The sequence below is a fragment of the Arachis ipaensis genome, chromosome B06 (assembly GCF_000816755.2).
Source record: "Arachis ipaensis cultivar K30076 chromosome B06, Araip1.1, whole genome shotgun sequence".
Taxonomy (NCBI): Eukaryota; Viridiplantae; Streptophyta; class Magnoliopsida; order Fabales; family Fabaceae; genus Arachis; species Arachis ipaensis.
In genome coordinates, this window is record NC_029790.2 from 124799337 (window position 1) to 124824639 (window position 25303).

The 25303-nt window shown below is 34.5% G+C and overlaps 3 long non-coding RNA genes across 4 annotated transcripts in view; all 3 read left to right on the top strand.

Annotated features, from left to right (window-relative positions):
- Positions 6885–15383, top strand: LOC110263559. The gene is made up of 4 exons (XR_002349378.1): positions 6885–6896; positions 8011–8016; positions 14895–15002; positions 15342–15383. It is a non-coding gene; the product is annotated as an uncharacterized LOC110263559 (long non-coding RNA).
- LOC110263558 lies at positions 15399–16041 on the top strand. The gene is made up of 3 exons (XR_002349377.1): positions 15399–15499; positions 15609–15834; positions 15948–16041. It is a non-coding gene; the product is annotated as an uncharacterized LOC110263558 (long non-coding RNA).
- The window catches only part of LOC107648488, a 10601-nt gene continuing 1337 nt past the window's right edge, over positions 16040–25303 (top strand). Inside the window, exons 1-3 of one of the 2 annotated variants that reach the window (XR_002349376.1) lie at positions 16040–16151; positions 16268–16348; positions 16532–16548. This is a non-coding gene — a long non-coding RNA (uncharacterized LOC107648488). Of the gene's footprint in view, positions 16152–16267; positions 16349–16531; positions 16549–25303 lie in introns of those variants that run through there. The other variant, XR_001621946.2, reaches the window with a different exon arrangement.

Below are 25303 nucleotides of genomic sequence, written 5' to 3' on the forward strand. Positions count from 1 at the left end.
TCTTCTAAAGGGAACTAAGCCAAACTCGACTTAGTCTTCTCAGTAAGGAGATATCCGTTGATGAATTTGGGAGCTTGAAACTCTTTTTCTAAAATACAACCAAAGGACGATGGATAGGGAATTTCAGCTACGAGGCTCTTACCGCTCTTTTTTTTTCTTTTTAGTAAGAGAAGGGAGAGGGGAGATATCTTCCACGTCATGAACCTCAGGGCTAGCTCCTGAGCTGTGTTTTGGCAAAGGAAGAATGTTGCTCAAAGTAGCGAAAGAAGAGATCCGATCACCACTACCTGGGTTAACGACAACATTAGCATTAGAGGAAGTCAACCTCTTCCTCGTAGCTATAATAACCTCTAAACCGCCTGCCATATCAACTATAAAGAAAGAGAGAAAGACAAAAGGGTCAAATCACCAGATCTACAAATAGTAAAATCAGAAAAAGGTAAACATAAAATATTACCAATGGCATTTCGAGCAGCATGCTCATAAGCCAAAACAGTCCAGAGAGGCGCGGGATTGTCATTCCGAAGTTTCGAAAGCATTTAGATGCTCATGAACTCGGAAGTATTGACACCTTGCAATTGGATCTTGAGGAACGACACAATAAAATTCCAATATAAATTAAACCTTTTTTTCATCGTCCAAAGTCATGAAAAAAGGTGTGGTCCCGTCTACCCTCTGAATCTTAAAGAATTTTTCTTTAAAACTATGGTAAGATTCCTCAAAAAGAGTAAAAATCTTCCTATTCGGGATACCTTGGAAAGAGATAAACTCGCGACCTTAGGAACTAAAAGGTATTGTTAAAGTAAAGAAATAGAAAAGGACCCTATAAGAAATGGTCAGTCCTAAGAATGAACACTTCAACTCAAAACCATGGATGGTAGCCCAAGTGTTTGGGTGCAATTGTGAGGCGCACAACCTGTATAACTCAAAATGTCTCGTTGAAAGCTGGAGAACGGGAGACGAACTCCGAGATGAGTAAATAACGTCTCATAGATCTATGGCCAGTCGGGTCGAGAACCCGCATGATGGTTAAAATGACAAATTTGATCATCCCGATAACGAAAAGAAAGCACATATAAATTCTCCAAGTTACCTTGGCTACGTGCATGGCCTAGAGTTCTTCCTTGGTGATAGTAGAGGGAGTAGATTATAATTCCTCGGAAACCCATCAATACGGATCAAAACGTTGTTGGCCTCTGCGTTGGAGAGGACGGGGAGCTGGCCTAGAAGACGATGTCCCAACCCGTTCACAAGAAGCAACCACCTTCTTCCTTGGCATCTCGGGTATACCTACAGGGGCACCACCACTATGTTACAAAGGGAAAATTTCTTCTCCACCTTACAGAAAAGAGATTTTTTATCCTAAACTACCATAAATCCCACAAATAAGAACCCTATATACTATCCGTATCTCAAAAAGGGAAAAGAAAAAAAAAACTAAACAGTGGTACCCCGTCTATAATGGTTCAATCCACTAAACACTAAACCATTTGAAAATAAGCAACGAGCGGCAAAAGGACACCAAACGATGAAGAAAATAAATACGTTCTAGGAATGATTACATGCATATAGAAAGCTTTACCAGTTTCACAAAACATGCGAAAACATAGCAAGAATGAAGAAAAGAACGAAATCTTACCTGGATGGAGCAGCAACCGCAAGAAAAAAGAAAGAAGTGTCGAAACTAAAGCACCCAAAGAGCCCCTGGTCAGCGAAAGAGAAAGCCCTATTTTCTCTCTTAAGAAAGCAAAGGGAATTTTTCATAAACGAATGCGAAATGACAAAAATGAAGCAAAGGAAAATGAAATGAGTTCTATATTATGAGAAGGTTAATACTTCATTAATTGATTGATTGATGGGAACAGAGAGGAGTGTAAGTGGCAGTTTGAAAAACCAAGGGAGAATAAAACTACTTGAAACTAAACAGTCTCCTTTCAAAAAGAGTTTTTGGCACTCCAAAAAAGCCTAAAAAGAGAAAGAAAAAAAACCTTTTCAAAACGCCAAAAGAAGGCTCAGTCCATAAAACTTGGACAAACTCGACAAGTCGCAAGTAGTCAAGAAGCCCAAGTTGGGGCCCTGTTATGGACAATAACAGTAACGAGAATCCAGCTATCCGAAGTCATACATTACCAACATCATGCAATGAACATGGGTAACGTCAGTAAAACAACATCGAATCAGGAAAACAGAGAATAAACGATATAAACGTCAATCCGAAGCAATAAGTGCTCAACGAATACCCAAAGAACGTATAAAACGGGGACTCCAGAAATAGGTAACACATCATCATCATCTCAGCAACACACATTACTAACATAAGCTTTGGAGTGTTATTGCAGATTTCCCACTTGACCTGGTCTGTGAACAATCAACATCAGGATCTCGAATTCTCTTCAGTACGTATCTTAAAACAGGTACGAACAAATGAATTCAATTTAATTTTATTATTTTTTCTTAAAATTAATTCCAACTCAGATTATTATGTAGATCTAAAAAAGTATCCACACTTATAAATTTTGTGTTTAACTCAGATTAATAACACTAAGTGTTTGCCAGTCTGCTATGTCTGAACATTTCAAGTGAAGTTGTAATAACTGAGAAAGTGTGAGAAAAAAAAGAGAGGGGAGAACATGTGGGGGGCACATGCCCCCACTTAAAATTTTCTTTCTCTCTTCCTCTTCTTCGACACCCCCTATTCTTCTTTCCCTTTCATTTCCTTTAAAAAATAAAAAAAAATGTAAAATCCTCATTTCTCTTATCTTACCAATTAGATTTCTTCATCTCTTTTCCTTGCAACCAACCACTCAATATCATCAAACTCACCTTCATCATCTTGCTTCCTTTTCTTCTCTATTCTATCTCTATTTATTCAAAATCTCATTTTCTCAAAATCTCCAAATCAGGGAATTTCAACTTAATGAGTGAAGAAAGCATTTAACTTTGAGTTTCGCTTATTGTTGAGGTTTCAAGGTAACTCTTTGACTCAATAATTAGCCATATCCCCAATTTTTGTCATCTCTATATTTATGGGTATATATAAATTCGAATTAGGGTTAGAAAATTTGAGACTTTTGTCAAAGTGAGTAGGATTATGTTAATTGACAACATTAGTAGCTCACAAATATTATTATTGTCATATTTCTAGAGTTGTAAATTTATTGGACATCAATTGGTGGCTCGGTGGTGCTGGTGCGTGGCAGAAGTTAGGCCAATTAAGAGATTTTTAATAAGAGAACAGCGTTGCAAGTATAGCTCTTAACCCGCTAAAATTCACCTCACCAATTTAAAAAGGGTATCACAAAAATTTAGAATAGAAAAATACTGGGAGTATGAGTCCCAGGTCGTCTCCCAATGAGTTGTAAGGAAGGGTGCTATTTTATTAATTAGGAATTTCCACGAGAGTTTGAGAGTTGAATAATGAGCAATTAAATAATTGTAAATTAAAGCAATAAAAACTAAGAATGATTATTAATATTCTAAATAAAAAGCCTTGACTGGGGGAATGATTAATTGGAAGTTCTATCCTTGTTGGGATCTCTTAAGTATAGTATTAAAAAGGTTGTTATTTTCACTTAGTTAACCCTTACTAAATAAAGGAAAGTCAAGTGATTGAGCTAACTCTTATTCGCAAATCCTAGTCCTCTCCCTTGGGAAGGTCTAGCGCTAGTAAATACAGAACTAGCCAACAACTTCCAGTTTAAACATCACTTAAGCCTTCCAACTCAAGTGTCTCCTTTTAATCAACCCCCATATCAAGTATGGAGTCTACTCCATTGACATGAATATAACGCTCATTAAAATAATAGAAGAAGACATGATAAATTAAATAAAATAGGGATTCAAAAATAATTAAAAATAAAAGTAATCCTTTTCACTAACAATTCATGAAAATAATCCAATTACTACTTTAAACAAGAGTTAAGAATAAAAGAGTAAGTAAGGAAACAAACTAGAATAGTATCTTCAACGGAGATAATGAATTCTTCAATATCCAAAAGCAAAAGCAATAAACTGGGAATGTAAAGAGAACTTAGAGGAAGAGTAATCCTGTCTAAATTCATATCTAAAAACCTAAAACTATCCTAATGAGAATATGTAAAGTTGTGTCAAGTTGCGTAAAAAGGTATGTGTTGAGTCTCTGCATGTTTCCTGGCTTTATTCTGTGTTTCTGGGCCGAAAACTGGGTCAAAACACGGCCCGAAATCACCCCCAGCATTTTCTGTTAATTCTGCAGATCGCGCAGGTCACGCATACGCATCGTCCACGCGTTCGCGTCATTCAGCGATTTTCCTTGTCACGCATACGCGTCGTCCATGCGTTCGCGTCATTTGTGCAGATTCCAATCCACGCGTACACGTCAGGCACGCGCACGCATCGCTGCAATTTTCTCCATTCCGCGTGCTCGCGTGAGTCATGCGCGCGCGTTGGTATTCGCTGGTTATCTCCTTAGTTTCTTGTGTTCCTTCCATTTTTGCAAGCTTCCTCTCCATTTCCTAAGCCATTTCTGCCCTATAAAGCCTGAAACACTTAACATACGGATCACGACATCGAATGGTATAAAGGAGAATTAAAATACATAAATTAAAGATCTCTAGGAAGCAAGTTTTCAATCATAAAACAATACTAGGAAGGAAAATGTAAAATCATGCAATTAGTATGAATAAGTGGGTGATGACTTGATGAAACCACTCAATTAAACACAAGATAAACCATAAAATAGTGGTTTATCAACCTCCCTACACTTAAACATTAGCATGTCCTCATGCTTAGCTTAAGAAAATAAAACAAATGAGTAGGAAAAAGTAAGACTCATGCAATGCAATGCAACCTATGTATATGAATGCAACTATATGATTTTGTCTACTTAGTTAAAAATAAATAAGTTATTTTAAGACAAAAATAAATCAAATTCCACTAATTCAAATTATATAGTAAAAATAAGTAAACTCGTAAGAAGACAGCTCATGAAAGCAGAAAACATAGGATTAAGCATTGAACCCTCACTGATGGTGTGTATGCACTCTAGTCACTCTAGTGTATAGGATAATCACTCTATTCTTCTCTAATCATGCTTTCTAAACCTTGTTCTTCACCTAACCAATCAACAAGTATTTAATGCACCAATGCAAATATCATGAGGTCTTTTCAAGGTTGTAATGGGGCCAAGGTAAAGGTGAGGGATATATATATATATATATATATATATATATATATATATGGCTAAGTGAGCTATAAATTGAATCATTGATTATCCTAAGCTATCACCTAACATACATACTCTATTTTCTTCTTAAATCATCCTTAGCTACCAAAATTTTTTTTTCTTTTGTTTTACATACTCATGCATCAACTTTTCTCTTAACTTACATCACACATGCATTGGTTTTTTTCATTAAGCTTAATATTGGGATAATTTTGTCCCCTTATTCATTTATCTAATTACTTATTTACTTGAATATTTTTGGATTTTTTTATGTAGTATGCAAATGCAAATGCAGGCTATATGCAGCTATATGCAGAGATTATGAGAAGAGTCATTAATAAAAATAAAAATAGAATAAAGTAAAATAAAACTAAGACTGAAACGGAACGATCATACCATGGTGGGTTGTCTCCCACCTAGCACTTTGCTTTTACGTCCTTAAGTTGGACGTTCTTCAAGCTCATTCTGCTTCTATTGGTGGGTCTTCCAAGAGGAAAACCTCTAGTTCTTTGTGATCTTTCGTCTTTTCTCTATGATAAAGCTTCAAGCGATGTCCATTGACCTTTAGGAATTTGGAGCTAGAAGGATGACGAAAGTGAAAAACTCTGTATGGCTCTGCCTTTTCTACTCTATAGGGACCTTCCCATCTTGATCTTAGTTTACCTGGCATAAGCCTCAGTCTGGAGTTATAAAGAAGAACTAACTCCCCTGGTCTGAATTCTCTCCTTTTTATGTGCTTGTCATGGACAGCCTTCATCTTCTCTTTGTATCGCTTGGAATTGTCATATGCTTCTAGGCAAAGATTCTCTAATTCTTCTAGTTGCAGTTTTCTTTCAGCACCAGATTCTTCAAAATTCATATTGCATTTTCTTACAGCCCAGAAAGCCTTGTGTTCCACCTCTACTGGAAGGTGGCAAGCCTTTCCGTATACTAAGCGGAAGGGGCTCATCCTAATGGGTGTCTTGTACGCTATTCTATATGCCCAGAGTGCATCTTGTAGCCTGGCACTCCAGTCTTTCCTATGAGGATTTACTATCTTCTCCAAAATGCATTTGATTTCTCTGTTAGACACTTCTGCTTGTCCATTGGTTTGGGGATGATAAGCTGTTGCTATTTTATGAACAATCCCATGCTTCTTCAGTAATCCTGTCAGTCTCCTGTTACAAAAGTGAGTGCCTTGATCGCTCACGATTGCTCGTGGTGATCCAAAGCGACAGATAATATGGTTTCTAACAAAGGAAACAATAGTGTTAGCATCATCAGTACGGGTAGAAATTACTTCCACCCATTTAGAAACATAATCTACTGCTAACAGTATATAAAGGTAACCATTAGAGTTTGGAAATGGACCCATGAAGTCAATGCCTCAAACATAAAAAATTTCACAGAAAAGCATAATCTGTTGAGGCATCTCATCCCTTTTGGATATATTACCAAACCTTTGGCATTGGGAACAAGATTTACAATATTTAGCAGCATCTTTAAAAAGAGTAGGCCACCAGAATCCACAGTCTAAGATTTTTATAGCTATTCTTTGAGGGGCAAAATGTCCTCCACTCTCAGAAGAGTGGCAGGCCTCTAAAATAGACTGGAATTCTGATTGGGGCATACATCTTCTAATTACCTGGTCAGCACCACACCTCCATAGATATGGATCATCCCATATATAATATTTAGACTCACTTTTCAGCTTGTTCCTTTGATTTTTAGTAAAATTTGGAGGGAAAGTATGGCTAACTAGATAATTAGCTACAAGTGCATACCAAGGAACTACTTCAGATACTGCTTGCAAACTATCAAATGGGAAAGTATCATTAATAGAAGTGGAGTCATCTTTAATATGTTCAAGGCGACTCAAGTGGTCTGCCACTAAATTTTGGTTACCACTCCTATCCTTAATTTCTAAATCAAATTCTTGTAGCAGTAGTATCCAACGTATCAACCTTAGTTTGGACTCCTTTTTAGCTAATAAATATTTTAGAGCTGCATGGTCTGAGTATACTACTACTTTAGTACCAAGTAGATAGGCTCGAAATTTATTTAGAGCGAAAACAATAGCAAGAAGCTCTTTTTCAGTAGTAGTGTAATTAGACTGAGCAGCATCTAAGGTTTTAGATGCATAAGCAATTACGAAAGGATCCTTACCTTCGCGCTGAGCCAGCGCCGCTCCTACCGCATGGTTGGAGGCATCACACATAATTTCAAATTGCTGGCTCTAGTCTGGTCCTCTCACAATTGGAGCTTGAGTCAGGGCGATCTTCAGCTTATCAAACGCTTTCATGCAATCCTCACTGAATTCGAACTCAATATCTTTCTGTAGCAGTCTAGATAAAGGTAATGCTACCTTACTGAAGTCCTTAATGAATCTCCTGTAAAAACCTGCATAGCCAAGGAACGAATGGACTTCCCTCACAGAGGAGGGGTAAGGTAAACTAGAAATGACATCTACCTTTGCTGGATCTACTGAAATACCAGTTTTAGAGACAACATGTCCTAGAACAATCTCTTGTTTTACCATAAAGTGATATTTTTCAAAATTCAATACAAGGTTTGAACTAACACATCTGTCTAATACTCTAGCTAAACTATCCAAGCAAAGGTCAAATGAATTACCATATACGCTAAAATCATCCATAAATACTTTCATACAGCTCTCAATAAGATCTGAAAAAATACTCATCATGCATCTTTGAAAAGTAGCAGGTGCATTACATAAGCCAAAAGGCATTCTTTTATAAGCATACATTCCAAAGGGACATGTAAAAGTGGTCTTCTCCTGATCCTCAGGAGCTATATGAATTTGAAAGTATCCTGTATAACCATCTAAAAAACAATAATGAGATTTACCTGACAGGCGATCAAGTGGCAAGGGATAATGATCCTTGTGAGTAGCTTGGTTGAGACGCCTATAGTCAATGCAAACCCTCCATGAATTCTCACTCTAGTTGTTAGGAGCTCTCCATGTTCATTCTTTACTATTGTGACTCCAGACTTCTTGGGTACCACTTGTACTGGACTGACCCATTCACTGTCTGAGATGGGGTAAATGATATCTACTTCAAGTAACCTGGTCACTTCTTTCTTGATAACTTCTAAGATGGTTGGATTCAATCTTCTTTGGGGTTGACGGACAGGTTTCGAGTCCTCTTCTAAATATATCCTATGCTCACAAACTTGAGGGCTGATGCCTACTATATCTGCCAAGCTCCACCCAATTACTTTCTTGTGCTTTTTCAGCACACTAAGCAGTTGCTTCTCCTGTTGAGAAGTGAGTTCCCTTGCAATGATAACTGGAAACTTCTGATTATCCTCAAGGTAAGCATACTTGAGGTGTGGAGGGAGGGGTTTCAATTTCAATTTCTGCTCATGGCTAGTTTCTGGATCATACGGGGCTGGTGGTAATGGTAAGGTATCTTCATTATATACAGAGGGTGTTCCCACACTTGGACCTTGCTCCATGTGCTTCTCTTCTAATTCTTCTTGGTGAACTTCAGCTATAGTTTCATTAATGATGTCGCACTGGAAGATAGAATGATCTTCCGGAGGGTGCTTCATAGCTTCATTTAAGCTGAAACTCACTGTTCTACCATCTATCTCAAGGGAGTAAGTTCCTGAGAATGCATCCAGCTTGAATTTTGAAGTCTTCAGGAATGGTCTTCCAAGCAGGATTGATGATGGTCTTCCTGAGTCATTAGGGGGCATTTCCAGGATATAGAAGTCAACGGAAAATGTGAGCCCCTTAATGCTCACTAATACATCTTCAGCAATTCCAACTACTGTAATAATACTTTTATCTGCTAACACAAAACGAGCTGCCGACCTTTTTAAGGGAGGGAGCCTTAAGGTATCATATATAGACAATGGCATTATACTAACACATGCTCCTAAGTCACACATGCAATCAGAAAATATCACACCTCCAATGGTACAGTTAACCATGCATGGATCTGGATCACTACATTTTTCAGGTATACTTCCCATTAAAGCAGATATAGAACTACCTAAAGGAATAGTTTTTAATTCATTAATTTTATCCTTATGAATGCATAAATCTTTCAGAAACTTTGCATATTTAGGTACTTGCTGAATAACATAAAAAAGGGGAATAGTTACCTCAACCTTTTTAAAAATTTCTACCATTTTGGGATCAAGTTCCATCTGCTTTTTGGACTTCCTTGCAAGATGTGGGAATGGGATTGGAATGGCGTCACTTGCAGCTTCTGTATCCTTTGATGGTCCATTCCTTTGCTGAGCTACTTCTTCTTCAACCTTGTCTTGTACTTTATCTTCCTCTTTAGCATCTTTCATTTCAGCATCTTCTACTTCTATCACATCCTCAGCTGGGGCGTGTACTATTGGGCTTGGCTCCTCCTGATTCCTCTCTGGCAGTGTGGTTTCGGATCTCAAAGTGATGGCATTGATGCCACCCTTGGGGTTAGGTAAGGGTTGAGAAGTAATTCCACTAGAGCTTGAAGGTTGGTTGGTGGAAGCAGGTAGTAACTCTATCCGGGCGGCGAGAGCTTGTAAAGTGGCATTCAGACCATTTAAAGTAGAGTTCAGTGTAGTCTGCATGTCTTGTTGTCCTTGTGCAAGAGAACGAAGTATCTCGTCATTTGATGAGGAATTGGGATAAGTGATCTGAGGGACCTGTTGTTGGTTGTGCTGGGGTCGTTATGACTGTCTTAGGTGAGGAGCTCTATAAGGTTGGTTCTGATTCTGCTGTCTGTTGTTGTTATTCTACCTCTAGTTTTCATTGTTGTCTCTGCCTCCTCTGTTATAGTTGTCCCTCCAGCCATGGTTGGAATTATCTCTCCAACTTTGGTTGGAGTTGTCCTGCCATCCTTGGTTATAGTTTTCTCATTGGTTGTAGTTGCCGCCTTGTTGATTGTATCCTTGATTCGGGCAGTCATAGAAGTTATGAGTAGCTGCCACAGTGTTATCTTCTTGTTGGAGCTGCAGGTATTCATCAGTATAATGACTATAGTCAGCACAGATTCTGCATACTCTTTGTAGGACTAGCTGTTGGCTTTGTTGTGGTGTGGCAGGCTGAGCTTGTTGTTGTTGGTTCAACTGCATTTGCTTTAGTAGGTTGGTCATTTCACATATACTTTGTGTAAGAGCAGAAGTTTCAGTGCTGGAGGAAACTTTTGCAACAGCTTTTGAGTGGTTGCTCTTGTACCTGTGATTCCTAGTAGACTCAGCTAAGTCGCTGATCAGTTGCCATGCTTCATCTGCGGTCTTGTATTTCTTCAGAGAATCATTACTAGCACCATCTAGTGTAGTTTTATCCTGAGGCTTCATGCCTTGAGTGAAGTAGCTGATTAACACTAGTCTGTCAATCATGTGATGGGGGCATGTGTCCAGAAGGTTCTTAAAATGCTCCCAATACTCATAGAGAGTTTCTGATTCACCTTGAACAATGCATGAGATCTCTTTCCTTAGTCTATCTGTAACTTCAGCTGGAAAGTATTTTTCTAGAAATTCTCTCCTGAGCATATCTTAGTTAGTAACAGTCGCTTCAGGTTGGGAGTAGTACCACTCCCTTGCCTTTCTCTCAAGAGAAAATGGGAAGGCAGTTAACAGAATAGAAATTTCATTCGCATCATGATGCCTAACAGTAGAACAGGCTGTCTGAAAATTCCTTAGGTGCTTGATGGGCTCCTGAGCAGGTAAACCATGAAACTTGGACATCAAGTTGATTAGTGCAGTCTTCAGTTCAAAATCTACAGCCAGAGTTGGATGATGCACTTGATACGGCTGCAGTGTAAAATCTGAGACTCCAGCTTCCTAGAGAGTAATCCTCCTAGGTGCTGCCATTCTATCTGCACGTAAATTAACTGAATTAGTAGTAAGGTTCAGATTCGCTCTCAGATGAGACTGACGAATCGATAACAATCACTTCATCACCCTCAGAGGCTAACCTGTGTCGAGCTTGCCTAATACGTGAAATAGTTCTTTCAATTTCAGGGTCAAATGCAGCTAAGCTCAGATCAGGCAGCGAACGCGTCATTCAATGAGAGAAACATATAGCTCATGGTAATAAAATAAAAATAAAATATGCAAATAAAAAATAAAAATATGTACACTAATTAATAATTTAGCACACAATTGCAACTCCCCGGCAACGGCGCCAAAAACTGGTGCGTTGCAGAAGTTAGGCCAATTAAGAGATTTTTAATAAGAGAACAGCGTTGCAAGTATAGCTCTTAACCCACTAAAATCCGCCTCACCAATTTAAAAAGGGTGTCACAAAAATTTAGAATAGAAAAATACTGGGAGTATGAGTCCCAGGTCGTCTGCCAACGAGTTGCAAGGAAGGGTGCTATTTTATTAATTAGGAATTTCTATGAGAATTTGAGAGTTGAATAATGAGCAATTAAATAATTGTAAATTTAAGCAATAAAAACTAAGAATGATTATTAATATTCTAAATAAAAAGTCTTGACTGGGGAAATGATTAATTGGAAGTTCTATCCTTGTTGGGATCTCTTAAGTGTAGTATTAAAAAGGTTGTTGTTTTTACTTAGTTAACCCTTACTAAATAAAGGAAAGTCAAGTGATTGAGCTAACTCTTATTCGCAAATCCTAGTCCTCTCCCTTGGGAAGGTCTAGCGTTAGTAAATACAGAACTAGCCAACAACTTCCAGTTTAAACAACACTTAAGCATTCAAACTCAAGTGTCTCCTTTTAATCAACTCCCATGTCAAGTATGGAGTCTACTCCATTGACATGAATATAACACTCATAAAAATAATAGAAGAAGACATGATAAATTAAATAAAATAGGAATTCAAAAATAATTAAAAATAAAAGTAATCCTTTGCACTAACAGTTCATGAAAATAATCCAATTACTACTTTAAACAAGAGTTAAGAATAAAAGAGTAAGTAAGGAAACAAACTAGAATAGTATCTTCAACGGAGATAATGACTTCTTCAATATCCAAAAGCAAAAGCAATAAACTGGGAATGTAAAGAGAACTTAGAGGAAGAGTAATCCTCTCTAAATTCATATCTAAAAACCTAAAACTATTCTAATGAGAATATGTGAAGTTGTGTCAAGTTGCGTAAAAAGGTATGTGTTGAGTCTCTACATGTTCCCTGGCTTTATTCTGTATTTCTGGGCTGAAAACTGGATCAAAACGCAGCCCAAAATCGCCCCCAGCGTTTTCTGTTAATTATGCAGATCGCGCAGGTCATGCGTACGCGTCGTCCACGCGTTCGCGTCATTCAGCGATTTTTCTTGTAACGCGTACGCGTCGTCCATGCATTCGCGTCATTTGTGCAGATTCCAATCCACGCGTACGCGTTAGGCACCCGCACGCGTCGCTGCAATTTTCTCAATTCAGCGCGCTCGCGTGAGCCATGCGCGCGCGTCGGTATTCGCTAGTTATCTCCTTAGTTTCTTGTGTTGCTTCCATTTTTGCAAGCTTCCTCTCCATTTCTAAGCCATTTTTGCCCTATAAAGCCTGAAACAATTAACACACGGATCACGGCATCGAATGGTATAAAGGAGAATTAAAATACATAAATTAAAGATCTCTAGGAAGCAAGTTTTCAATCATAAAACAATACTAGGAAGAAAAATGTAAAAATCATGCAATTAGTATGAATAAGTGGGTGATGACTTGATGAAATCACTCAATTAAACACAAGATAAACCATAAAATAGTGGTTTATCAGGTGCGCTCAGAGTTGCTTCCGATTCTTTAGAACCAAGTTGTGAGTGGATATTATGTCTATAATTGTTTTTAAGTGAATTATTATCAATATTTAAATTGAATTATTATTTTTGGACTTTGGAAATATTCGATTATTGCGATTTTTAAATTTTTGAAATAAGTATTGATTTGTAAAACCTATAATTTTATAAAAATACACACGGGATGATATTTATATATTTTGTAAAGCATATCTGTTTTCTTATTTGACTTTATTGAATTTTAATTTAATTTTAGTATGCATTCTTATATATATTTGATTTACTATGGAATTTAGTAATATGTTAAAGCATTAGAGATTTTTATAAGCGAGTTGGTTTAGATTGGTTTGGGAGACTCTGACTAGAAAATCGTAGTTAACAGCGGTGATGATGTTAACCTAGATGCATCTGGCTCAGACCTCAGCTAGCAGGGGCGTTGCTAGCCTAACATGTAGGCCACACGTTAGATCTGTTATACCGTACGGACACATTAGAGGAAAGGGCTATCCTCAGAGGTGGAGCCGCCCTAGGTGTGTAATATTCGATTTGATTTGACTTCTGGGGAAAGAACTCCCATTTCAGTTCATTCTACTTACTTATTTATCTATTTATTTGCATAATTAATTAATATGGATTCCTCATCTTTGGAAAGAAATATAATTTTCATGGTAAAACTTGTATTCTCTCGTGCGGGTTATAGATATAATGTTTGCTCACTGAGTTGCAAAACTCACCCTATTATATTTCCATATTTTTCAGATACAGAAGTCATTACAGGTTCTATTCCACCAGCCCCTCAATAGATCTTAGTCATTTCAGTGAGCCCTTCTTCTTTCCAAGGGTTAAGTAATTATGTAATGGATCCTTTGATCAAAATCTAGATTATGTCAATGTTCCATATGCCACAGGCAAGATCCTCATGTGGGTTATGTTATTTTGCATATCGAACTGTTTAGATAGTAATTATAATTTGGTTATGTAAGATTTGTGGATTTAACTATACACTCTAGTTATCGACTTAATATATATAATTCGTATTTTGGACATATTGGGTTGTGGATATGATTGGAATATGTTGTTGTGGTTGTCTCTGAAAATGGATGTTTATTTATGATACAAGAAGATAATTTTTATATGGTAAGGTCCTAGGAACAGAGGAAATTATGTCTGTTTTTTCTGGAAAAATTAGGTCGTTTGGCTTGCGGAGGGACACTACTAGAAAACTAGTTATTACAGACAGATATTTTCGATGAATTTTATCCCACGGAAATACAAATAGAATTTCAGAGGGATATTTTTGTCGGAAAACAAAAAAAATGAATTAGCATAAATTACAGACAGAAAATAGAATCCGTCGATAATTTTGTCGATAAAATTAATTTTTTTTGTGGAAAATGATTACAGACAGAAAATTCATCTGTAATTAAATAAACAAAACACTATATTTTATTAAATTATTACAGACTGATTTTTTCGTCTGTAATTTAAACTTTTCCGTCGGAAATATTAGAATAAGGAGTTAGGTTCTTGAAATTCCCAATGGTTCATTTCACTTTTTCACGTTTTCCTTGGATTACTCCCTGCCTTCTCTCTCCGTTGAAGATGTGACGTCCTCCACTGTTGCCGCCGCCACGGCTCGCATCGCACGAGCTCCCTCCGTCGCCCTCATCGCGTTTGCTCCCTTCGTTGCCATCGCTGTACGAGCTCTCTTCGTCGTGCTCTTGTCTTACGAGCTCCTTCTGCGCCGCTCTCGTCGCTGCTTCTTCTCTCCTCGCCGAAGGTTTGTCATCATCTCTTCTCATCACCGTTAGTTCATGTAAGCCTCCGCCTCCTTCTCGTCCATATCCCTAACCCCTTCCATTGTGATTTTATTCTGATTTCATTATCCCTAGCCTTAGCTCTGTCCCTTCCCTGTCACGATTATGAATCTAGGTTTTCATTCTTCTTTTTTATTATTCATTGTTTTGATTCTCATGTATTTCTTCAGGAGAAGGTTACGAACCCGTACAAATCCAAAGGAAGAAGAGGATCCTGAAGCAGAGGTTGAAGGTTCCACCAGCTTTGAACCAGTTCACCAAGACCCTTGACAAGAACCTAGGTGCGTAAATAATTATCTCCATTTTGTTTCATTTGCCTTGTTTTATGTTTGTGTAATGCTTCAAGTGTAGTAATATTTTTCTCTTATTTATTTAGAATTTTTTTTATGTTAATCATAGCTTTTATTGGATACCTTGCTATTTAGAAAATTGTTGTTTCATGAATTGGACAATGCCTTGTAATTATTCTGACTTACTGCTTTGCATAATTATTGTTTCTTATCTGTTTACATCTTAAAACATTAGATTTTGTGAGCATGATTACTTTTGCTTAATTCACTATCAATTCTTCTATTCCTTCTAAGAGAACTGAATTGAGATATTGCATTATCTTGCTGCAGGCAGGAAGTCTTGTTTTTAGATAATGAGATTGCCTTTAATGAGGCTATCACTGAAGAAAGAGAGCAAGACATTCAAGAAATTCAGCAGCAAATTGGTGAAGTAAATGAAATTTTTAAAGATCTTGCTGTACTTGTGCATGAACAGGGAGCTATGATTGGTAACTTTCACTTCTATTCTAATTGAGTACATCTCTGTCTTAATCCCAAGTTTTTTATTTGTCCAGAACTTCTTATCTGATTTGATGCCAAGAATTTATATTTTTTTAGATGATATTGGGTCCAACATTGAGTAGTCTCATGCAGCAACTGCACAAGCAAGATCGCAACTTGCTAAAGCTTCAAAGACTCAAAGATCAAATTCTTCTTTGGTAATATACATTGTGTAATATTTGCTTTAAGATTTCACCTCTCACGTGTTGTTTTAGATGTTGGGTGTGGGAGCCGTGCTTCCTTGTTCTTCTTCTTCTTCTTCTGAGCTCAACCCTGCAATTCGGTCAGCTACTGTCCAAACTATATCTTATCTGATTCTCTTTCATGGTTTTAGACTTGTTGGGCCTTTCTTAAACATAGGTTTCTTTGTTGTTTCATGTTTGCTTATGTTGATAGGTCAGAGGTTTCATTTTCTGTTGGGTCTTGCCTCCTTCCTCATCCAGACAAGGTACTAAGAGTGCTAAATTCTGATTATTTAGCATATAGCTCGATATTCTATTTGTGCTTATCAATGGTTTTGTTGAGAGAAAGCAGTTTTCTGCTGACATCTCTTCCAAGTTGGGAAGTAGTTTCTCTATTGTTCCCTTTGTCATTGTGGTGGTAAGCATTCTGCCTTGTCTTTCTCTTATCTTAGTACATGGCTACAATACTGCTATAACATATTACTTTATTACGTGTTCGGAAATCAGAATATATTTCATTTCTTTTGTTTTCAGTCTGTTTGCACCATTCTGACTATGATTGCTACCTTGCCTGTTGCACAGCTTTTCTTCTTTCACATCCTCTTTGTTGAAAAGGTAACTTGGCAGTTGCTTGCTACATCATTAATTTGGCAAAAAGAAAATGATGGAAGCCAATTGAAAAATATTCTGATATTTGTGTACCCTTTTTTGAATCCTCTACAAGTTCATCTTTCTAGTAATTCTCATTAAGTGTACATTTTTTGTGCCAAATGTTATGGTTATTGCTGAGTTACTTAGGGAATCAGCACTTATGAAAAATATGGCTGTTGGCTTCTTGACATACTCTCATCTCAAGTCAACATTAACATTTGGCTCATTTTGATAATGAATTGTTATGTGATTGCATTATTGGGCTTCCTGTATGAGTGAGCTTTTCTGCTGATGTGCTAACTTTTATTCGTCTCTCCTAGTGTCCCATCTTGTATAGTTTATGATGAGGGTAATGATGAAAGAAACCTTCAGCTCCCTCTTTGTAAACAAAAAGCAGCTCTACCAGACACCCGGTACCTCTCTTCTCTTGATTCACCTTTCTTTTATGCACTTTACACCTCTTAACGTCTTTGTCCTTTTTCCAATAGTGGTTCCACCAATGACATGGCGTTGATCTTGGAACCTGCAATTCGGAAAGTGGTGAGTATTTAATCTATTATCTATCTCTAACTGAAGTGAGTTGTTTGTTTGTGTATTTCCATATTGAGAAACTTAAACTTGAGCTTTTGGAAGGAAAAGAAAGCGTTATTGATTGTTCCTTTTTCTCTAAAACTAGTTACAAGAGATGGTCCCTCCTTGAAGGTCCAGCTGTGTGTCCTGAAGGGTGATTTTGAAAGTGAGGATTGGACTATTGAGGAATTCAATAGCAACATAGAAAGTCCAAGAGAAAGAAAAGGATCATTACTCAAGGGAGACACGGCTATTATTTTCAAGAATGTTAGCTACTGCAAAGGCAGCTCAGGAGTCGATTCACAATGGTGCTCTTCTATGAATACATTAAAGTTTATGTTTTGAATACATGATAAATTTAGTATGGTTGAACAATACATTGAGTTTAGGTTTTGAATTATAGTTGATGTATCAATACACTTTGTTGATTATGGTTGTTATTTATTATTATAGTTGATGTATCAATACATTTTGTTTATATTTTTAATTATATTAACTTGTTTGTTTATAATACTTTTCTTTTAGTTTGATAATACGATGAACTTGTTTATTTTTTGAAATATTATAAATATTCGAATACAAAATAGATAAAAAAAATTGTATTTATTAAATTTATATTTATTTTGTATGAAAACAGGTTTATTTTTGTAATAGAAAAATCTAAAAAAAAATTATTTTACCTTATCGACGAATTTACAGACGAATTTTCTGTCTGTAATCAGAGTGTAAGATGGTTTTCCAAGATTCAAATTATAGACATAAAATCCGTCGAAAAGTTCGTCGTCTTCGGGAAATTGATGAAGAATTACAGAGGAAAAATCCGTCGGTAACTGGTAAAAATCTGTCGGTAATTGGTAAAAATCTGTCGGTAATTTTCCGACGAAAAAAATCCGTCGGTAAATAATTTCCAACGGAACTTTTACAGAGTGACAAAATCCGTCGGTAACCAAAAATTCGTCTGTAATAAAGACTAAATCTGTCTGTAAATCTGTCTGTATTAATCCATTTTCTAGTTGTGGGACTTTCCCTTAAGCACAAGTCATGGCTCGGTTAGGGTCACGACAGAAGTTGTGTTAATCATGACACTGGCAAAAAGTGGTATAATTTTGTATCAATTTAATGATATTAATTAGTTGCTATAATCTACTGTTAATAATTATTTTTTTACTTGTTATATCATTGGACCACTTAACAAGTTAGTTCTTGATAGTTCATGTTTTTTTTTTGTTATTATTAATAAAGGGTAAAGTTGTTCGCTAAAAAATTTTAACTCATTTGATAAATATTCCAAACACTAGAATTCAATTCAATTCTATAGTTTTACCAATTCATTTCAAACACTATAATTAAATTCTATACCATTAAAAGTTGGATTAATCTCCACATACAAACCTTTTCACTATACAAGTTATACAAGTCTTGAAAATCCTTAATCCCTAAAACGCGCCTCTTATGGCATGTATGTTTCACGCGTTTCCTTAACAGATTTTTCAATCAATCAATGCGCAAATATATAACTTCCTTTTTTGAAAGGATTTCGTTTCCTTTTTTTGAATTCCTTCTGCATTTTCTTGTCTTCTCTCTTCAATCTTTTTCGTGCGTTTTTCTCTCCCTTTTCCTTCGCCGTTTACGTAAGTTTCTCTCTCTATTCTCTTTCTTCGTTTTTCTCGTTTTTCATTATTTCTGAAATTAAGCTCTGAAATCGTTTTGAAGATAATGGATGATTCAACTTCAGATTATCAGGTGAACCAGAGCGAAGTGAATTTTGAATTTGAATCCAATGAAGTCCCTGAGGTGTGGTTTAATTCCAGTTAATAATTGAATTTGAATTTGAATCCAGTTAGTAGTTTATAATTGTGTAGTTGAATAATGCGTGAACCTTGTCTGTGAAATTTGCTGTTTATTATTCCTTATTTGAATTGAATCTAATGTACTAGTTCTGATGAATTTTTTGCATTTTATATCAGACGTTCGGGTGTAGATCAGGAATATTTGAGTGTATTTTAGAAAAGTTTGGGTGTATTTACAGTTTATGACTTTTCATCTCACTGAGGGTAAATTGTCTTATTCTTTTAGTTGAATTGTTTTAGTTTCTGTTTAATGATTATTCATGAATCTGATTTTTGTTATTTTTTATGATAATTTTATAATTCTATTTACATTCTATAGTTTATACTTGTTTTAATATGGTGTATTTTTGGTGTATTTTGCAGCCCCTCTATGGTATTGATGAGCAGTTTGTTCTCCACATACAAGCATTTTTCTCATACAAGTCTTTACAAGTCTTCTCCTCTTTTTATTGTTTTGAATCCAATCAAGTGGTTGATGTGTGGTTGAATTCAGAAGAAAAAAATGTAGCATTAGAGAAAATATTTTTCTATACAAAAATACTATTTATACACTAAAATCAGCTACTAAAATCATCCACCAATGTATTTGTGTATAAATACATGTGTAGTTTAATTTATTTTCAATGTATATTTGTATTCCAATATGTATTTTATATTGTGGTTGACTTTGGTGGCTAATTTTAGTGTACACGTAGCATAACTCATTTCTGTATTTGCACCAAATTTGGGTGTAAAACGAAGATATTTGGGTGTAACACGAAGATATTTAGGTGTATTTTAAGGAATTTTAGGTGTAATTTTATTCTGATAAGTTCTGCATAATTTAGAACTCTTTCTCTTCCTCTTCCTCATCTTCTGCTGCTTCTCTTTTTTTTCCATCGTCATCACCATCTTCTTCTTCTTTATTTCTTATTCATCTTTTTCTTTTTGTTTTACCTTCTCAAGTTTCTTCTTGTTTTACTCTATTAATAAGAATAAAAACAAAAAATTAAACAAAGAAGAAGAAGAAACACATAATGCTCCAAAATTACTTAAAAAAGGATGAACTTACGTTCATTTAACTAAAAGAAAGAAAGAAATAAGAAAAAGAAGAAGAAAAAAAATATAGCATTAGAAGAAATATTTTTCTGTACAAAAATGCTATTTGTACACTAAAATCAACCACTAAAATCAGCCACCAATGTATTTGTGTATAAATACATGTGTGGTTTAATTTATTTTCAATATATATTTGTATTCCAATAGCTGACTTTGGTGGCTGATTTTAGTGTACACATAGCATAACTCATTTCTGTATTTGTAGCAAATTTGGGTATAAAACGAATATATTTGGGTGTAACACTAAGATATTTGGGTGTATTTTAAGGAATTTTGGGTGTATTTTTATTCTGATAAGTTTTGCATAATTCAGAACTATTCTTCTTCCTCCTCCTCATCTTCTGCTGGTTCTTTTTTTTTTTATTATTATCACCATCTTCTTCTTCTTCTTTTTTATTCATATTTTTTTGTTTTACCTTCTCAAGTTTCTTCTTGTTCAAACAAAGAAGAAAAAGAAGAAACACATAATGCTACAAAATTACTTGGAAGAGGATGAACTTACATTCATTTAACTAAAAGAAAGAAAGAAAGAAGGAAAAGAAGAAGAAGAAAAAATGCGGAATTAGAGGAAATATTTTTCTGTATAAAAATGCTATTTGTACACTAAAATCAGCCACTAAAATCAACCACCAATGTATTTGTGTATAAATATATGTGTGCTTTAATTTATTTTCAATGTATTATTTGTATTCCAGTATGTATTTTATACTGGTGGCTGACTTTGATGGTTGATTTTAATGTACATGTAGCATAACTCATTTCTGTAATTGCAGCAAATTTGGGTGTAACACGAAGATATTTGGGTGTAAAACGAAGATATTTGGGTGTATTTTTATTCTGATAAGTTCTGCATAATTCAGAATTCTTCATCTTCCTCCTCCTCATCTTCTGCTGTTCTTCTTCATCTTCTTATTTCATATTTTCATAATTCTTTTTTGGAGAAAAAAATCAAACAAAGAAGAAAAAAATACATAATGTTGCAAAATCAAAAGAAGAAGGAGAAGAAACACGATGATGAAGATGAAACACGCGAAAAAAAAGGAGAAAAAGAAGGAAGAAGAGGAGCAGGAGGAGAAATACGAAGAAAAAATGACGGTTATGATTTTCATCGAGGAAGAAGAAGAAGAGTCGTTCTTAATGGTGAGGGAGCGTTTTGGAAACGTGATGCGCGTGTTAACACGCTTTTGTGAGTGAGTGTAGCTTCTGTTGGGTTTGGTCCAACTTGTAAGACTTATAAATAAAAAAGATTTGCATGTGTAGCATGTTAAAAGTTTTGAAACAGCCTAAAAAAAGTCTTATTTGAGAGCCAAGAGTTAAAACAGAATTTTAAAAATCTTAGACTTTAACTTTATAGTGATTGTTCTCCCAAAATTTTATAGCTCATTCATTACATTAGTACTCTCATTAAAAGTCGACTAATCGAAAAAGACTATCTATAATTATGAGATTCTATTTAGTGGAAAATTTTAATTAATAGAAGATCGAGTGAAATACTACTAAATAAAGCGCCTTTTCGACTCAGGATTCGGTGGTCTCAGAACGTTTGGACCATTAAATGGTCCCATAACAAAACATATTTTTTAAGTTTTTTTAATAACTGTTAAATAGTCTTTTTTTAAATTTAATTACAAATTAATCCCATATATTTTATTTAATTATAAAAATGATTTTTTATTTTATAAATAATTATTTTATCATAAATCTATCATGTTTATTAACAATCAAGAACAAAAACAATAACGAATTAGATCTTCCATTGATCCTAATAAATTTTTTGACTATTTCAATCGATTAAAAGATTAAATTTGATCCGTCACGTTCGTGAGGAATCATAAAATCGTATTTCCTTGAAAACCAATCGATTGGACTATCAAACCAATCGATTGAATTATAACTCAATCGATTAGATTACAATTTACCACTAAACAATCAATTGAAAATTGCTGGGCAGCATGGTTTTTGCAAAAATCAATCGATTGGACATATTACCCAATCGATTGAACGATGACTAAAAATGTGTGTTTCTTACAATTCAATCGATTGTTTAGAATTTCCAATCGATTGAATGCTTCAAAACAACCTGGGTCTCACAATTCAATCTATTGCTTTTGATATCCAATCGATTGAATTCATGAAAACAACATGGACATGCCAAATTCAATCGATTGAAGTGTGCTACCCAATCGATTGAAATGTGTAGGAGTACATTCATTATGTAAAATTATTTAAATATGATTTTTCAAGACACTCTATGACTTATATGAATAAATATTATTTTTAAAATGAATCATGATATATTGATACAAAAATTATTGTGTGTAAATTTTTTTAAAAAATAATAAACTTCTCTCGTTAATAACAATATTGGAACATAAATTTAAACACTAATTGATATTATATATTGTGTAGGTACTTAGAGTATATTAGAAAAGTACGTTAATAATTTGAAGAGAAAAATTATTAGTGTAAATTTTTTTTTAAATTATCCTTATTGAACTATTTTACTTTTATTCCTTCAAAACATACCTTAATAAAAATATTTGTAACAATAATTTACATCCAATAAAAATATCTTAACGAGGTTACTGTGAAAAAATGGGTAGAAATTTTTTTATTTAACGAAATTGACAAAAGAATTTTTTTAATAATAAACCTCTCTTTAAGAGTAATATTGGAATTTAAATTTAGACACTAATTATCATTATATATTGCATATAAGCATCAAGAGTATATTATTAAAATAGTATGATAATAATTTAAAGAGAAAAATTATTCTTTGTACATTTAATTAAAAAAAATTACCTTGTTTAAACTATAGTGTAAGTGAAGCCATTTTTATAATCTTACAATTGAGAGTGAGCAATTTTTTTAAGTGAAGCAGTAACATCATTCTGTCATAGGTTAATGCAAAATTTACAGAACGTGAGTACGTGATTGAGTATGTAGTTTTAGATTATAAAGATAGGGGTAAAATAGGAAAAAAATATTGGACACCAAACCCTCTGTATTCTCATTATATATTGTTATAGATAAGTATAGTTTCTTAAAATTTTGGGTATCCAGGCCACTACTCCCCCTCTAGGTCCGTCCCTGATTGCTAGCTAATTAATAATAAAAAATAATAACATCTATTTACTTTTTAGTATTTCTCAATGTCTGTGAATTAATAAAAGATAAAAAAAATATTTTTTCATTACACAATCAATTTCACGACTAAAGTATCGAAACGAATAATTGCAAAATTAGAGATTCTATTCACTAACCTCGATTTTGTAATCAAAACGATGGTTTATTTTTTGAACACTACAATGAAAAACTTGATTGGACCTTTGCTGATTGCTGCAACGGTGTTTAACGATGAAGAAATAGTGGATATTAAATAGACGGATAAAAAATTTAAAAAAAATAGATATTGAGTAGATAGATGTTCCAAAGAAAAACAATGAAATTTTTTATAATAAAAAAAATAATACACGATTTCAATGCTGGGATTGAATAATTGGTGATGGATTATTCACCAATTTATAATATTAATATTAAGCAAAAGATAAGACTAGAGTATCTTAATCAAAATAAAACCGCAAAAATTGAAGATAGAATTTTAAAGATAAGATAGATGAATAACAAGATAATTTCTAAAAACGATAACAAGATTGAAATAGGTGTAGTACACATTTCAATAGATTGGGTAGCACACTTCAATCGATTGAATTTGGCATGTCCATATTATTTTCATGAATTCAATCCATTGGGTATCAAAAGCAATTGATTGAATTGTGGGACCCAGATTGTTTTGAAGCATTCAATCGATTGGAAATTCTAAACAATCGATTGAATTGTAAGAAACACACATTTTTAGTCATCGTTCAATCGATTGATTTTTGCGAAAATCATGCTGCCCAACAATTTTCATTCGATTGTTTAGTGGTAATCAATAATTTAATCGATTGAGTTATAATTCAATCGATTGGTTTGATAGTCCAATAATCGATTGGAATAGCCAAAAAATTTTTTAGGATCAATGAAAGATCTAATTCGTTATTTTTTTTTGTTCTTAATTGTTAATAAACATGATAGATTTATGATAAAATAATTATTTATAAAATAAAAAATCACACTCATGTAGTAGGGAGTCTACTACGCCAGGGATATAGGCCCCGCACACTTTCTGCAGCAGAGAAGGAACCAACCACAACAAATCATGCAGCAGAACAATCTGCTATGCCGGGGATATAGGCCCCGCACACTCTCAACATTCAACAAGTCATGCGACAGAAACATCTGCCACGCCGGAGATATAGGCTCCGCACACTATCAACAACAACTGGTCATGCAGCAGAACAATCTGCCACGCCGGAGATATAGGCTCTGCACACTATCAACAATCCAATAACTTCATCCTCAAATCACCACCAGACATCACCATTCCTCATCTCAAATCACTTTCAACAATATCTACTCGTGCAGTAGAAAAACCTGCTACGCCAGGGATATAGGCCCTGCACACTTTCCTTTCATACTCATCAACCTCATAATAACCATTATCAGTTCTTAATTCCATTTCGAACTCATTATTTCCTCATTTTTCTCAATTCATTATCAACAATCACCATATGAACGACTCTTCCTTCTCTCTCAACTAACTCATCCTCAAAACACTAGAAACCTAAAACCTAAAATAATAATAAAAATAAGATTATTAATAGTACTTAAAAAGAATACTAAAATATGTTATTTTATATATTATTTTTAATTTAATAAATAAATATTAATTTTTACTATAAAAAAATACTTAAAAAGTTGCCGATTTTTATATGTTATTTTTAAGGGTAAAGTACTAAATTGGTCCCTATGTTTGGGCGTAATTCTGTTTTGGTCCGTAAGGTTTAAAGTGTTCTATTTGAATCCAAAAAAGTTTCATTTAGCATCAATTTAGTCCCACAGTGAGGTCAAAATTAAATAATTAACAAAATGTCCTACATAACAACAGTACAAGAACAAAATCGCTGGAGAACAAGTACAAGCTCTAGAGGCACAAAATCAACCATTGATGCATCAATACATTTATTTATCATTTTCTTTAAAAAATAATAAATAAATGTATTGATGCATCAATGGTTGATTTTGTGCCTCTGAAACTTGTACTTGTTCTTCAGATTATCGATTTTGTTCTTGTACTGTTGTTATGTAGGACCATTTTGTTAATTATTTAATTTTGACCTCACTGTGGGACTAAATTGATGCTAAATAAAACTTTTTTGGATTCAAATAGAACACTTTAAACCTTAAGGACCAAACCAGAATTACGCCCAAACATAAGGGACCAATTTAGTACTTTACCCTATTTTTAATTTCATAAATAAATATTAATTTTTATTATAATAATAATAAAAAATTGTAA